Below are 12,901 nucleotides of genomic sequence, written 5' to 3' on the forward strand. Positions count from 1 at the left end.
GGCGTGGAGTAGAGTTGGGTAGAGTATTGTCGAATGGAGTGGTATAGAGCGTTGTGGAGTGGTGGAGTGGCCTAGAGCTGTTGCATACAGTGGAGTAGAGTGCTGTAGAGTAGTGTGACATAGCATGGAGTAGTGTAGGAAATTTGAATGGCATTGAGCGGAGCAGAGTGTTGTAGAGTTGAGTGGCATAGAGTGGAGATGGATAGTGTGTCAGGCATAGTGTGTCATGGAGAAGCTTGGCAAAGAGTGGAGTGGAGAGCAGAATCCAGTAGTGTGTTGTATAATAGAGTGGAGTAAAGTGGCATGGAGGGGCATACTGGAAGTGGCGTAGAGCATCATAGAGTGGAGCAGTGTCATAGAGTTGAGTAGAGTGTAATGGTATAAGTGGAGTAGAGTTTAATGGAGTAAAGCGCCATAGAGTGTAGTGTTGTAGAGAAGTGTGTCATATAGTGGAGTACTGTGGTCTGGAGTGAAGTGGAAAGTACAGTGGTGTAGAGTATATTGGTGTAGAGTGCACTGACGTACAGTTTATTGGTTTTGAGTAAAGTAGTGTAGAATGCATTGGCGTAGAGTGCAGTTACATAGAGTAGAATGGTGCAGACTAGATTGCAGTGGCAGAGTTTAATGGTGTGGAGTGGCGCAGAGTAGAGTCCAGTGGCGTGCAGTGGTTTTATGTGCAGTGGCAAAGAGTAGATTGTTTCAGAGTAGAGGGGGTTGAGGCAGGTTAGAGTGCAGAGGTGTAGAGTAGCAAAGAATGCAGTCGCATAGAGTTCAAGTGATGTGGAGTGCATTGGCACAGAGTGCAGTAGGGTGGCATAGAGTTGAGTGTTGCAGAGTATAGTGCAATGGTGCAGAGTAAAGTGGCATTGAGCTCAGTGGCAGAGAGTGTAGTCTTGTAGAGTACAGTAGAGTGCAGTGGCGGACAGTAAATTGGCGCAGAGTGCATGGACAGAGTAGAGTGGTCAGAGTAGAATGGCGCAGAATAGAGTGCAGTGATGTATAGTGCAATGGTGTAGAGTGGCGTAGCGTGCAGTGGTGTAGCAGAGAGTGCAGTTGAAGCATGTTGCAGGGTAGAGAGCAGTGGTGCAGAGTAGTTGGGGTAGAGTGCAGTGGCATAGAGAGCATTGGTTTCGAGTAGAGTGGTGTAGAGTAGGGTGATGTAGAGTCCATGCAGCAAAGAGTGCAGTGGCAAAGTGGAGCGGCACAGAGTGGAGCGGCGCAGAATGGAGGAGAGTGGCACAGAGTGCAGTGGCATAGAGTGCAGTGGCATAAAGTAGATTGTTTCAGAGTAGAGTGAAGTGGCGTAGAGTGCAGTGGTGCAGGGTAGAGTGAATTGAAAGTGTACTGGCATAGAGTAGAGTGTGTAGAGTAGAGAGGTGTAGAGTGCAGTGTCAGAGTGCAGTGGTGCACAGTAGATTAGAGTGGCGTAGAGTGGATTGGCATAGAGTGTAGTGGCATAGAGTGCACAGGCGTAAAGTGCAGTAGAGTGGCATAGAGTTGAGTGGTGCAGAGTAGAGTGAGGTGGCATACAGTGCAGTGGCACAGAGTAAAGTGGTGCAGATTTAAGCGGCATAGAGTTCAGTGGCAGAGTGCGGTGTTGCAGAGTAGAGTGTCGTAGAGTACAGGAGTGTAGACTAGAGTGGCATAGAGTGCACTGGTGTAGAGTGCAGAAGTGCATAGTGTTGTAGAGTAGAATATAGTGGCATACAGTGCAGTGGTGTAGAGTGGACTTGTGTAGAGTAGTAGCGTAGGGTGCATTTGTTTTGAGTAAAATGGCATAGAGTGCATTGGTGTGGAGTGGCATAGGGTAGATTGCAGTGACATAGATCTGAGTTGAATGGCGCAGAGCAGAATAGAGTGTCGTAAACTGCAGTCACACAGAGTAGAGCGTTGTAGTGCAGGGTCGTAGAGTGCAGTGGTGTAGAGTAGATTGCAGTGGCTTAGAGTGTATTGGCATAGAGTGCAATAGTATAGAGTATTGTGGCATGCAGCGCATTGGTGTAGAGTGCAGTAGAGTGGGGTAGAGTGAAGTGGCATAGAGTGCAGTAGAGCGGAGTAGTGTAGAGTTTAGTGGCGGAGAGTGCAGTGTTACAGAGTACAGGGGCGTAGAGTGGAGCGGTGCATCATGGAATGCAGTTGCATAGAGTGGAGTGATGCAGAGCAGAGTGGCGTAGATTGCAGTGGTGTAGAGGGCAACTTTTGCAGCGCAGACTGTAAGAGTGCAGTGGTGTAGAGTAGAGTGGGGTAGAGTGCAGTGACATAGCATAGAGTGGTACAGAGTAAAGTGAAGTAGAGAGCAGTGGCATAGAGTACAATGGCGAAGAGTGCAGTTGGCTTAGAGTGTGGCAGAGTAGACTATAGTGGCATAGAGTAAAGTGGTGTACAGTAGAGTGCTGTGGTGCACAGTACCATGGCACAGAGTGCAGTGGAGTAGGGTAGACTGTTTCAGAGTAGAGTGGAGTGATGAACGGTAGAGTACAGTGGCGTAGAGTGGCATAGAGTACAGTGGTGAAGAGCAGATTAGAGCGCTGAGTGGATTGGCATAGAATGCACTGGTGTAGAGTGGAGTGGATCATCAGAGTAGAGTGCATTGACGTAGAGTGCAAAGCAGAATGGAGGGGTGTAGAGTACAGTGGTGCATAGTAGAGTAGTGTGGAGTAGAGTACATTGGCATAGAGTAGAGTTGTGTAGAGTAGAGGGGTCTGGAATGGTGCAGAGTAGAGTGCAGTGACGCAGTTTGGCATTGCATGGAGTGGCGCAGCATGGAGTGGTGCAGAGTAAAGTGCAGTGGCATGGAGTGGTGTAGAGTGGAGTACAGTAAAGTGGAGTATGCATGGCACGGTAGCATACTGCCATTACAGACAACACATCTTCAATGGAAATGACCATTACATTTGTACAGGCATACAGTTTTACTTTTGAAAGTATGCAGCACACAAATGATAATGGGTGGCAATGTCCTCACTTACTGTATTGATTGTTTTGATCGTATTAAAATACGTTTCTACCACACTTCAGAATTACCCAAAATTGTGCCTCATTTGTGATGTCCTAATTCTGATATATTCTGAAATATTTATAAAGTTCGTTTACAGACGCTTACATTTTATTTAGTGCTAGAAAAAAATAACATCCTACAGCCTTCTGGCCAGCACACTCTCAGTAGCCAGCATAATTGTCACATAAAGTCCGAGAAAGAAAAAACGCTAAACTGCCAGGAAGAACAAAGCCTGAAATGTTAACTCTGTCTTTGACTACAAAGCAAATGTGACACGATAAGAACAAGATTAAAAGGCCTGTTTACTGAAATCCAGTACTGGTGGAAGAATACAGTAAATAAGGTTAGGGCATGGGAAGGGACGAACTCAAGTTGGACCTCATAAAACAAATAAAGGCAACACATAGAAAGCAAGCAAATGTGAGTTACAAACAACTAAGCCAATGGAAAGCAACAGGCAGAATGCATTCCAAGGTCAGCTTTCCGAATGTCCCCAGGATGTCAGACAGCGGTGCTGTCTGGTAGACTTCGACCTAATAAAGATGCGCAAGCAGACTCTTTGTCTTGATCTCTCTCTCTCCTCATTAGCAGGCTCAACAAGTATTGGCAAAGCCAATTGGTCTGGGCTTTGGGAACGATTAGCTTTGACGCCATTTTCAAAAATACTAATCAGCATGGCTAAAGAGTTAAAAATAAAGGTTCTATGATGCAGAGGCAGTGTCATTTTATAGGCGTTTGCATCGCACATGCATGTTACTTTTTTTTATTTACTTATCTGTAGTGTTGGGCCTCAGGCTCACATACTAGTAAATGACCGAGACTGACACTGCGTGGTTAGGTACGATAACTGGCCGCGAGCACGTGCACCCGGGCCCTTTTATTGACGGGGCCAGGTCACTCGTGGCACCCGTGATGGATGGGTGTGGGGGTGCAGTGTGTCCAACCCTCGAGGGAGTGGCTGGTATGACAGCTTCCTGCGAGACACTAGAATGTGTCTCGCAGGACACTACATTCCTCCCCAACTTTATTGAAGGACAAACAAAGTGTCAGTCCAACCTGTGGGGAAGAAACAAACCGTTAACTAACTACCACAGGGTCCATTAGTCTCTCGAGTCAGGTGGCAGGACGACATCAGACATGAGCTGGTGAACTTGGCTTGCAGCAGGACCTTCTCGGCGGACACCCGTAATTTAACCTGAGGGACTCAGGACACGACCGCTGACTTGGAGACGTCTGCTGCATACCGTCAGTTCGCTGACAATGACATGTCTTGCATGGCTTCCATTTTGCTGACGTCGGTGATGGTCGGTGGTGAGTTCTAACAGTTCCTTTTAGTGGGCTGCGTCGTGACCATGGATGGAGTCTCAAGTGAGATTTCACAGAGGTGTTGCTGGACCGACTGTCCCTGTGGAACTACTTGGCTGTGACCGGTATCCTGTCGGTGGGGCAATGTCTCTCCTCGCTCTCCCGCCTGGGGAGGCCCGTCGTTGAGGTTGCTGCGGGACTGTAGGAAGGCTGCGCTGGAGCCGCTGCTTGTGTGCCGTCTGGGGGCCAGCTACAGGACCGCCGATGAGCCGTTGCTTGGTCGCACGCACAACCCTCACGGGTGGATGAGTCTTGGTCAAGACTTGCTGTCGCAGTTCCGGTGTAGGCCAGGTTCACAGGTGGCTTCTGATTTCGTGTAGTCGGCTTGAGTGGCAACGGTTTTCGGACTCCAGTCCATCGGTACTCGGGAAGTGGTGTTTGACGCATGTGCTGATGGCTGGCATGATGATGGTTGCCAGCCATGTGGTGAGTCGGAATGACAGGTGGTGGTGACTTGCTGGTAGAGTTTGGATGTCAGGATGGACCTGGGCAGCCACGTGCTTCCGCCTTGCTGATGTTGAGTGTCTGTGGCGGCTTAACACGTAGAGTGTGTGGATCCTCTCTTGCCTGGCTTGGGGCCACTGCCGACTCCATCTTGAGGCGGTGTGAGGACGAACACTCAGAGCTGATCTTCACCCGAGGCACCTGCGGACAGGAGCAGGGATGCCACTTGACTCAGACTGCCGACGCTTGGGGATGGACGGTCGACTGGGGATGAGACGTGGTTTGCGCTTGCTGCAGCTTATGTTCGGTTCACCTGTGGAGCTGTATCCAGGGACTTCGGTTTGTCTTGGTGGCTGGCTGATGTGTCAGGATGTGCTCTGGCTTGCTGTGAGTCCTTGGTCTTCTCCCTTTGCTGGTCTGTTCAGCTCACCTGTGTTTATCCGGTTTTCAGGGTAACAGGGCTGTCACTCTTCTTTCATCGAGGGCGTTGTGCTTAGACCTCGAGGCGGCGCTGTCATGGCGCCGGCTTCTGCCTTCGCTCCGGCGCGCTCCTTGCTTGCTGGGCGACGTGACGTCCAGTCGCGTGTCGCTGGCATTGGAGCACCTGTTGCTGTGGCGGCCTGCCACGTGGTGTGTGCGACTCCTCTCTTGCCTGTCGTGGGTCACCGCCGACTCCATCTTGAGGCAGTGTTGAGGAGGACTCTGTGTTGCTTTCGGCCCACTGCGGGGCTTCGCTGGTGCCGTGGAGACGTGGTCGTTCTCTGTGCTGCGTTTGGCCCCTTCCGGGCTCTGTTGCTGCTGTGAAGATGTAGGCTATCTCCCTGCTGCCTCCCGCAGTGCTTCTTTCTGGAGATGCCTCGATCTCCCGGGCGCCTGCCCGTGCTGTCAGGTGCACTGGCGCAGTCTCCTGCGCGCCTCGGACCTTGCGTGCTTTGTCCTCTGTCTGGACGCTTTCTTCTGGCACTTCGTGTGCCTGCAGCGTAGCTTGCAGTTCGGTCTGTGTACTAGGAGGGGCGAGTGATGCGATCTCTCCTCCGGCAGTGGCGTAGGGCGGCCACATGTGATGCTCGCTCTGCACAAGCTCCTCTTGAGCTATTAGCGGGTACAGCAACCTGGAGACGTCGCTGCTCTGGCTGGTCGTCCACTCTTGTTGGTGGTGGCTGTCCGTGCGTAGCTCTGAATTTCTTGCAGCTCTTTGCAGGGTTTGTCTCTCTCTCCTTGTACATTGCAGAGGTGGCAGGCAGTGTTTATGCCTATATGATGCCTGTTTGCACTGGTGCGTCTTGGGACGCTTTGGGGCCTCTTGAGTGCGGCAGCTACCTGGAGGTTCCGCTGTCTTCAAAGGCGTCCTGGCTGTTCTCGTTTGCGGGGTATGGAGGGCCGATTTGTGAGCATTCTTCTCGGAAGGCACTTGTTGCTGTGCCTGGTGCCGCCCGTCTCAGCCACTGGGGGGAGCAGGCGGTCTCACTGGTGTTGGCGGTGTATGCTCTTGGACCTGTTGGCTGCTGTTGCCGGCTGGTTGGCAGGACACAGTGCTGTGCTCTAGTACTGCTGGTCTGTATGGTGCAGTGTAGCCACCCTGGATGCTGATCTGCTGACGTTGGTCACGGTGGGCGGTCAGTGTGCTGGACCACTCTTACGATATGACGGCGTGGATCCTCCAGCTTGGCTCACTTGGCAATGTCCTTTCGCTGATCTCGCTATTTCCTGTAGGGTAGCGGGGTGTCAGGGCCTCTTCTCCAGCCTCCGGTGGTTCCAGGGCGGACGGTCGCGGGGTGCACTGGCTATCCGCTCTGGCTAGGCAGTATGTCTATCTCTCTGTGCATAGCTGTCGATGGCCACAACATGGGAGCTGGGAACACCGTGTAGTGCACTTGGCCCCAGGGTGAAGTGAGCTGCCTCTGCTCCTCGTGTTGGGTTCTGGGGCATTTGCCGTAGCTCCGCCTTCTTCCTGGTTGCAGCGGCTCGGTGGGTGCGTGGGCTTGGATCCCCCCCTGCCCTGGTGCATTTATCGTGCTGTTGATTGCACTGCAGGCTGTTTCCCCCTTGTGTTCTGGGTTACGGTAGCTGCAGTACCGCAGGTGGCCACCGGGTGTCAGCGCCGCACTCCGTTTGTGCCGGTCCTGACGTCCATTCCTTAAGCTGAGGCCTGTGTTGCTCCTACCTGCCAGCGACGCGGGGAGGCCATCCTGTGGGCCGTAGGTCGTCTGTGGAGGTAGGTGGAGCTGTTTGCTGCAGGGAGAGGCAGGGGGTTCCTGGCCAGGGTTTGGGGTGGCAAACTTGGCGGCGCTGCATGCTTCTCATCGTGGGCGGTTTCTTTTTCGCCAGGACTTTGGAGCTTTTTGCGGGGAACACTGAGGCAGCGCTGCTGGTGTCACCAGGTGTTGGGACTTTTCCTGGGGGAGCTGGCTGGCGGCAGTGGGACGGCCTTATTGCTCGTGCTGGCCGGTGGGGCGTCGTGCTGCTGTGTGTGCTTTCCTCTTGTCAACGAGCAATTCCAGCCCGTGTCGTGGCGCAAGTAGGATGCTGTTAGTTGGCGCGGCGGCTCTCTCTCGGCCGCAGCAGTCTCTCCCTTTCGCTGTGGGCCAAGCTGTGTTCTCGTCAGGCGGGTGCATCCGCACTCAATGCCCCGGTGCCGGCGAGGCGACAGGCAGCAGTCCAGCACTGCCCGAGCCCCGCTCTGTGGAGGTTACCCGCGCGCTGGAGATCGCAGTCTTGGCAGGTGGGTGCAAATGGAGCTGCTGGGCACGGCAGGCGCTGTGTCGTAGCAGGGTCGCAGGCTCTCTAGCCGCTGCGGGCTGTTTGCTGTGCTATCCTTGGACCTTTGCTGAAACGGCCTGGTTACCTTCACGTTGTAGGGGGGGCCCCGCCGGACTCTCGGCCTTTAGGTAGTAGTTCGTGCTTCCTCCTGGCCCATCTTTTCGTCGGGACGCCCACCGACCGGCTAGGACAGTTTGTCCCTGTTGGGTGGCCGCTGGCTGTGCGGGCGAGGGAACGGGGCGAGGTTGCTTGGTTTTCTCCTACGCCGCGACCGCACGTTCATCGTATTCAGCCTCAGACATCCAGAGGTGTGTGTGTGGCACGGCCAGATTCAGTCACGGCTGCAGAGAGAGGCGCCGCGTCTGATCACCACAGCAGTTGTTGGGGGCTGTGGGCATTGCCGTGGGGTGCCGCTTCTCAGGCACGTTCCTTTTTGTTCCCCCACGAATGACGAGTGTGCCGATCCGCGGGAACGCGTGATCAGTTGCCCGCCTCGTCGCCAGTGTAGTGTTGGGCCTCAGGCCCACATACTAGTAAATGACCGAGACTGACACTGCGTGGTTAGGTACGATAACTGGCCGCGAGCACGTGCACCCGGGCCCTTTTATTGACGGGGCCACGTCACTCGTGGCACCCGTGATGGATGGGTGTGGGGGTGCAGTGTGTCCAGCCCTCGAGGGAGTGGCTGGTATGACAGCTTCCTGCGAGACACTAGAACGTGTCTCGCAGGACACTACATTATCCATGTTGGATTGGTACATTTACAAAAAATGCATTGCTGAAGCGTTTAAAAAAAGTGGGTGAGGGATAGTAACATGGAGGTCACTGGTGGTGGGAAGGATCACAGAGGACCAGTGTTCAATTTGAGGCGGTGGATACCGGTGGGGCCGTGGCACTCATTTTTGGGAGTCAACACTTACTTTTCCTCATCAGAGTGCACGAGAGGGAAGCACACACAAACAGGAAAGAAGGAGAAAGAGAAAGTAAAAAAAACCTTCACCAAAGGAAAAAGCAGGAAGCTGCAAAAGTGAAAAAGAGGGTCAGAGAGTGGCTGTGAGGCCTGGGTTGGATTGCAGTCAATGCAGACTTGGTGTTCATGGCTCTGACATTTAATAGCGCAAGCAGTGGGCTTCTGAGCAGATCCTTGGACACCCGCAATCATTTTTCAAATTAAGCGCTGCAGAGAACTGGGTCTGAAGCAAACACAGAGTGTCGGAAGAAGTACAAAACACTGGTGAGAGAGAACAATGTTTGGCACCGGGGAACAGAAGCACATGGGTGAGAAAGAGGGCAAAATATTTGTTCTAGCTGTTCCGGGTGGCTGTTTCACCTATGTATACCACACGGAGCTGGGGTTACCCTATTTATCAAACCAAATTAAAATACAGCCAATCCTCTTATGGCACACGATCTGGCCTTCGGAAAAAAAACACCCTTACTAGGGATAATATAAGGGATTGTCTTAAATTACAACGGGCACTGAGAATACCTTGGATGGAGGATATTAAAGACTTCATGAGTGACTTAGGCCACCCAGAATATTACAAACAGCTGGAACCCATAGAGCACATTAGTAGAAAAGATCTCTAAAGAGAGTGCATGACGTTACTGGAGTCTTTAAGACTATCCTCGGAAATATTGAAGCCAACTGTATGTTGTAACCAAATAGTATTGGCTACTCATGATATACAGCCTTAATTACAACTCATGAACGGCTTGCAGGATAGATTTGTTTTAACTCGTTTTGGGTTAGTCATTTTTCATCGCCTAACAAGCTTCCCTGTAATTAACGACTGGTCAGACACACTATGTAAATGCCCATGTGATGGTATGTCACATCAGACAACAATGCATGTAGTGCTCTTTTGTAAGTTTTATGAAAATCAAAAAAGGTTTGGATTTTACAGATTTTAAGGACCCTTGGCCTCAGGCAATGTCACCCATCTTTTTTATTCCTTCAGTTGCTAGCCGATGAGTACACTATGCAGTCTATGACAATGTTGTCAAAGAAGGTGATTAGATGCAGAAAGGCCATCAAATTTTGATTTCCGGTGATGTAAATATGATTGTATTTTATGACACGTTTTAGCAGTAGTAATTATTACTGAAGGCTTTTCAAAAGAATAAGATGGTTATATACCGAATCAATTTGTATATGATTTTTTATCCAGCGAACAGTAATTGTGCCCTTCTGAAAAAACCCAGTCTGGATCACTCCAATATGGCCAATTACCGTCCCATCTCTCTCCATCCTTGGCTGAGCAAGTTGATTGAGAGACATATAAACTCCACGCTGGTACAGCATTTGGAATCCAACAACCTGCTTCATGTCTCTCAAACAGGATTCCGTCCTCAGCTAGGGACCGAAACGGCCCTTTTGGCGGTAACAGAGGAGGCAAGGAGACTTCTGGACCAGGGCGGCTCAGCAGCTATCATTCTTTTAGACCTCAGTGCCGCCTTCAACACTGTCGATCATAACATCCTGCTTGAGCGGCTAAAAAACATGGGAGTGACAAATATGTCACTTACCTGGTTCCAGTCCTTCCTAAAGGATCGGTTCTTTCAAGTTTTTGAGGGAACTGCCTTATCAAACCGGTGGCCTCTTAGCTGTGGGGTTCCCCAGGGTTCATCCCTGAGCCTCACGCTTTTTAACACCTATATGGCCCCATTGGCAGAGATAGTCCTTCCATTCGGCATAAAGATCATTACCTACGCAGATGATACCCAATTGGTGGTGGCACTAAACCACCCTGAGGAATCATCTGGTGCTCTTGGTGCTTGCCTAGAGGCGGTAGCCGAATGGATGGACCTCTCCCAGCTCAAGCTAAATGGGGACAAGACCGAACTGATATTTCTGGGCAAATCTACATCTCCCTCCTTGACACTTATTTGGCCGACCTATCTAGGCCCTATGCCCACCCCAAAGCAGCAGATCAAGAGCCTAGGCATGTGACTTGACAGCTCCCTCTGTTTTAATTATCAAGCCACTAAGCTCTCTGCTACTTGTTTTGGCCTAATGAGAATGCTAAGAAAGATCCTCCCCCTGCTCCCTTTCCAGGCAAGGAGGATTATGGTGCAAGCCCTCATACTGTCCCGCCTGGACTACGAGAACGCGCTGTATCTGGGCACCCCTCAGTCCACAATCCAGAGACTACAAGTAATCCAGAACTGTGCGGCTCGCCAACTGCTCCAGAATCCCCGGAGACAAACAGCGCAACCTGCCTTGGGTTATCTTCACTGGCTTCCTATCCGGGCCAGGATACATTTTAATGCCATGTGCCTGGCCCATAGAGCTATGTGGAAATCAGGCCCAGTCATCCTTCAGTCCATGGTCACCCCCTATCAACCCTCTAGGAGTCTTCGCTCCAGCTCCGCTTTTCTTGTCACCTCAATGAAAGTACGAAGGTCCACATGGGGTGGACGCTCTTTCTCCCTGAATGCCTCCTATCTATGGAATTCCCTCCCCCCACTCTCCGAGGGGAACCTAACATGCTGGCATTCCGAAAACTTCTCAAAACCCATTTTTTCAGCACTTCACACTAGCATCACATGCCTTTCTGTCTCTCCGCTTCACAAGCGCTAGGAGGCCTCAGGGTAGCTATGCGCTATACAAATCCAATTTCATTCATTCATTACATTTTATATATGTATTCTGCTTTTATGGTTTCCACTGATGAAATTGAATAAAGCTGATTGAATTGAATGGAGTGCAAAATCCTTCCATCAACATCCTACCATAGAGTTTATTCTCAACCATCACATATTGATTTCCATACACAAGGCCGACAGGTAGATAGATAGCTGTGGATGATTTGTAAGTGTTTCTTAATCTTTGATATGACTTAGATTAGAGGTGGTGTTTAAGATGGTGGTGGTAAGAATGAGGGTGGTGAGGGTGGAGGTGAAAATGGTTAGGGTGGTGGTGGTTAGGGTAGGGTGAAGGGTTAGTAGGTTGGTAGTGATGGGTAGGGTTATGGTGGTTAGGGTGGTAGTGATGGGTAGGGTGATGGGGGTGAGTATGGTTGTGGTAGGGTGGTAGGGTAGTGGTGAGGGTGTGGTGGGTAATGTGGTGGGGGTCAGGGATGGGTGATGGTGGGTAGGGTGGAGGAGGAAAGGGTAGGATGGTGGTGTTTGGGGTAGAATTGTGCTGATAATGGTTGTAGGGGAGGGTGGTGAAAGTGGTGGTTAGGATGGTTGTGTTTATGGTGGTGGTGGTGGTGGGTAGGGTAGGGTAGGGGTGGTGATGGTTAGTATGGAGTGGTAGTTAGGGTAGTGATGGTCAAGGCAGTGGTGGTAGTTAGGGTGGTGGTGAGGGCGGAAGTGGTATTGAGAGGGTTGTGGTGGGGAGGGTGGTGTTAGTTAGGGTGGTGGTATGGTGGTGGTAGGGTAGTGGTTAGGCCGGATGTGGGAATTACAGTAGGGAGGTTATGTTAGGGTGGCAGTTAAGGTAAGTTGGTGGTGGTAATGGTAGAGTGGTGGTTGTGGATATGGTACTAGGGGTGTATGTTAGGGTGGTGGTAGGGGTGGTGTGGTGGTGGTAGGCTGGTTAGAGTGGTGGTGATTAGGTTGGTGGTAGTTGACGGGGTGGTGGTTAGGGTTGTAGTGATGCTTAGGGTGATGGTGAGGGTGGTGAGGAGAGTGGTGACAGTTGTTAGGGTGGTGGTGGTGATTAAGGTGGGATGGTTGTTAGGGTCAGGGTGGTGGTGGATGTGGGTCAAGGTGGTGGTGGTTAAGATCAAGGTGGTGGGAAGGGTAGGATGGTGGTAGGATAGGGTCTTTATGATAGGGTGGTTAGAGTGGCAGTTGGGGTAGGGTGGTTGTAGAATCTGCTTTCATGGTCACCCCCACTTTTTTGCTGGTTTTATCATGTTTTACTGACTGACTGGGATCCTGCTAATCAGAACTCCATTCTCTGTGCTTCTTCCCTAAATTGTACATTTACCAGATTAGCTACTGGTGTACCCTTGTAAGTCCCTAGTATATGGCACTGAGGTACCCAGGGCCTAGGTACACCAGGGGTCTCATGAGCTGAAGCATGTATTATGCCACCCATGGGAGACCACTCAAATTGTGACTACAGGCCTGCCATTGCAGCTTGTGTACGTTGGTGCTAGCACCACATACAAAAGATGTAAGTTTCCTCATATCTGAAGTCACTGCACTTAAAACCTATAAGTAACCCCTAATGCAGGTCTTACATTCCTGAAGGCAGGGTGCTCGGTTCTAAGTGTGAGGGTGCCCTGGCATGAGTCAGGACACCCCTACAACCTCCGGAGTACATTCTCCCTGGTTATAAGTGCATCAGCCATTGTGATACATAGAGTGTCCATGCAT

At 51.1% G+C, this 12,901-nt stretch overlaps 1 protein-coding gene across 1 annotated transcript in view; it reads right to left on the reverse strand.

Moving 5' to 3' along the window:
* The window catches only part of LOC146835077 (vitamin D3 hydroxylase-associated protein-like), a 305,937-nt gene that overhangs the window by 16,241 nt on the left and 276,795 nt on the right, over positions 1 to 12,901 (reverse strand). The gene's annotated exons all lie outside the window — the stretch shown is intronic.

Source organism: Triturus cristatus, chromosome 4_2 (genome assembly GCF_964204655.1).
Source record: "Triturus cristatus chromosome 4_2, aTriCri1.1, whole genome shotgun sequence".
Lineage (NCBI taxonomy): Eukaryota > Metazoa > Chordata > Amphibia > Caudata > Salamandridae > Triturus > Triturus cristatus.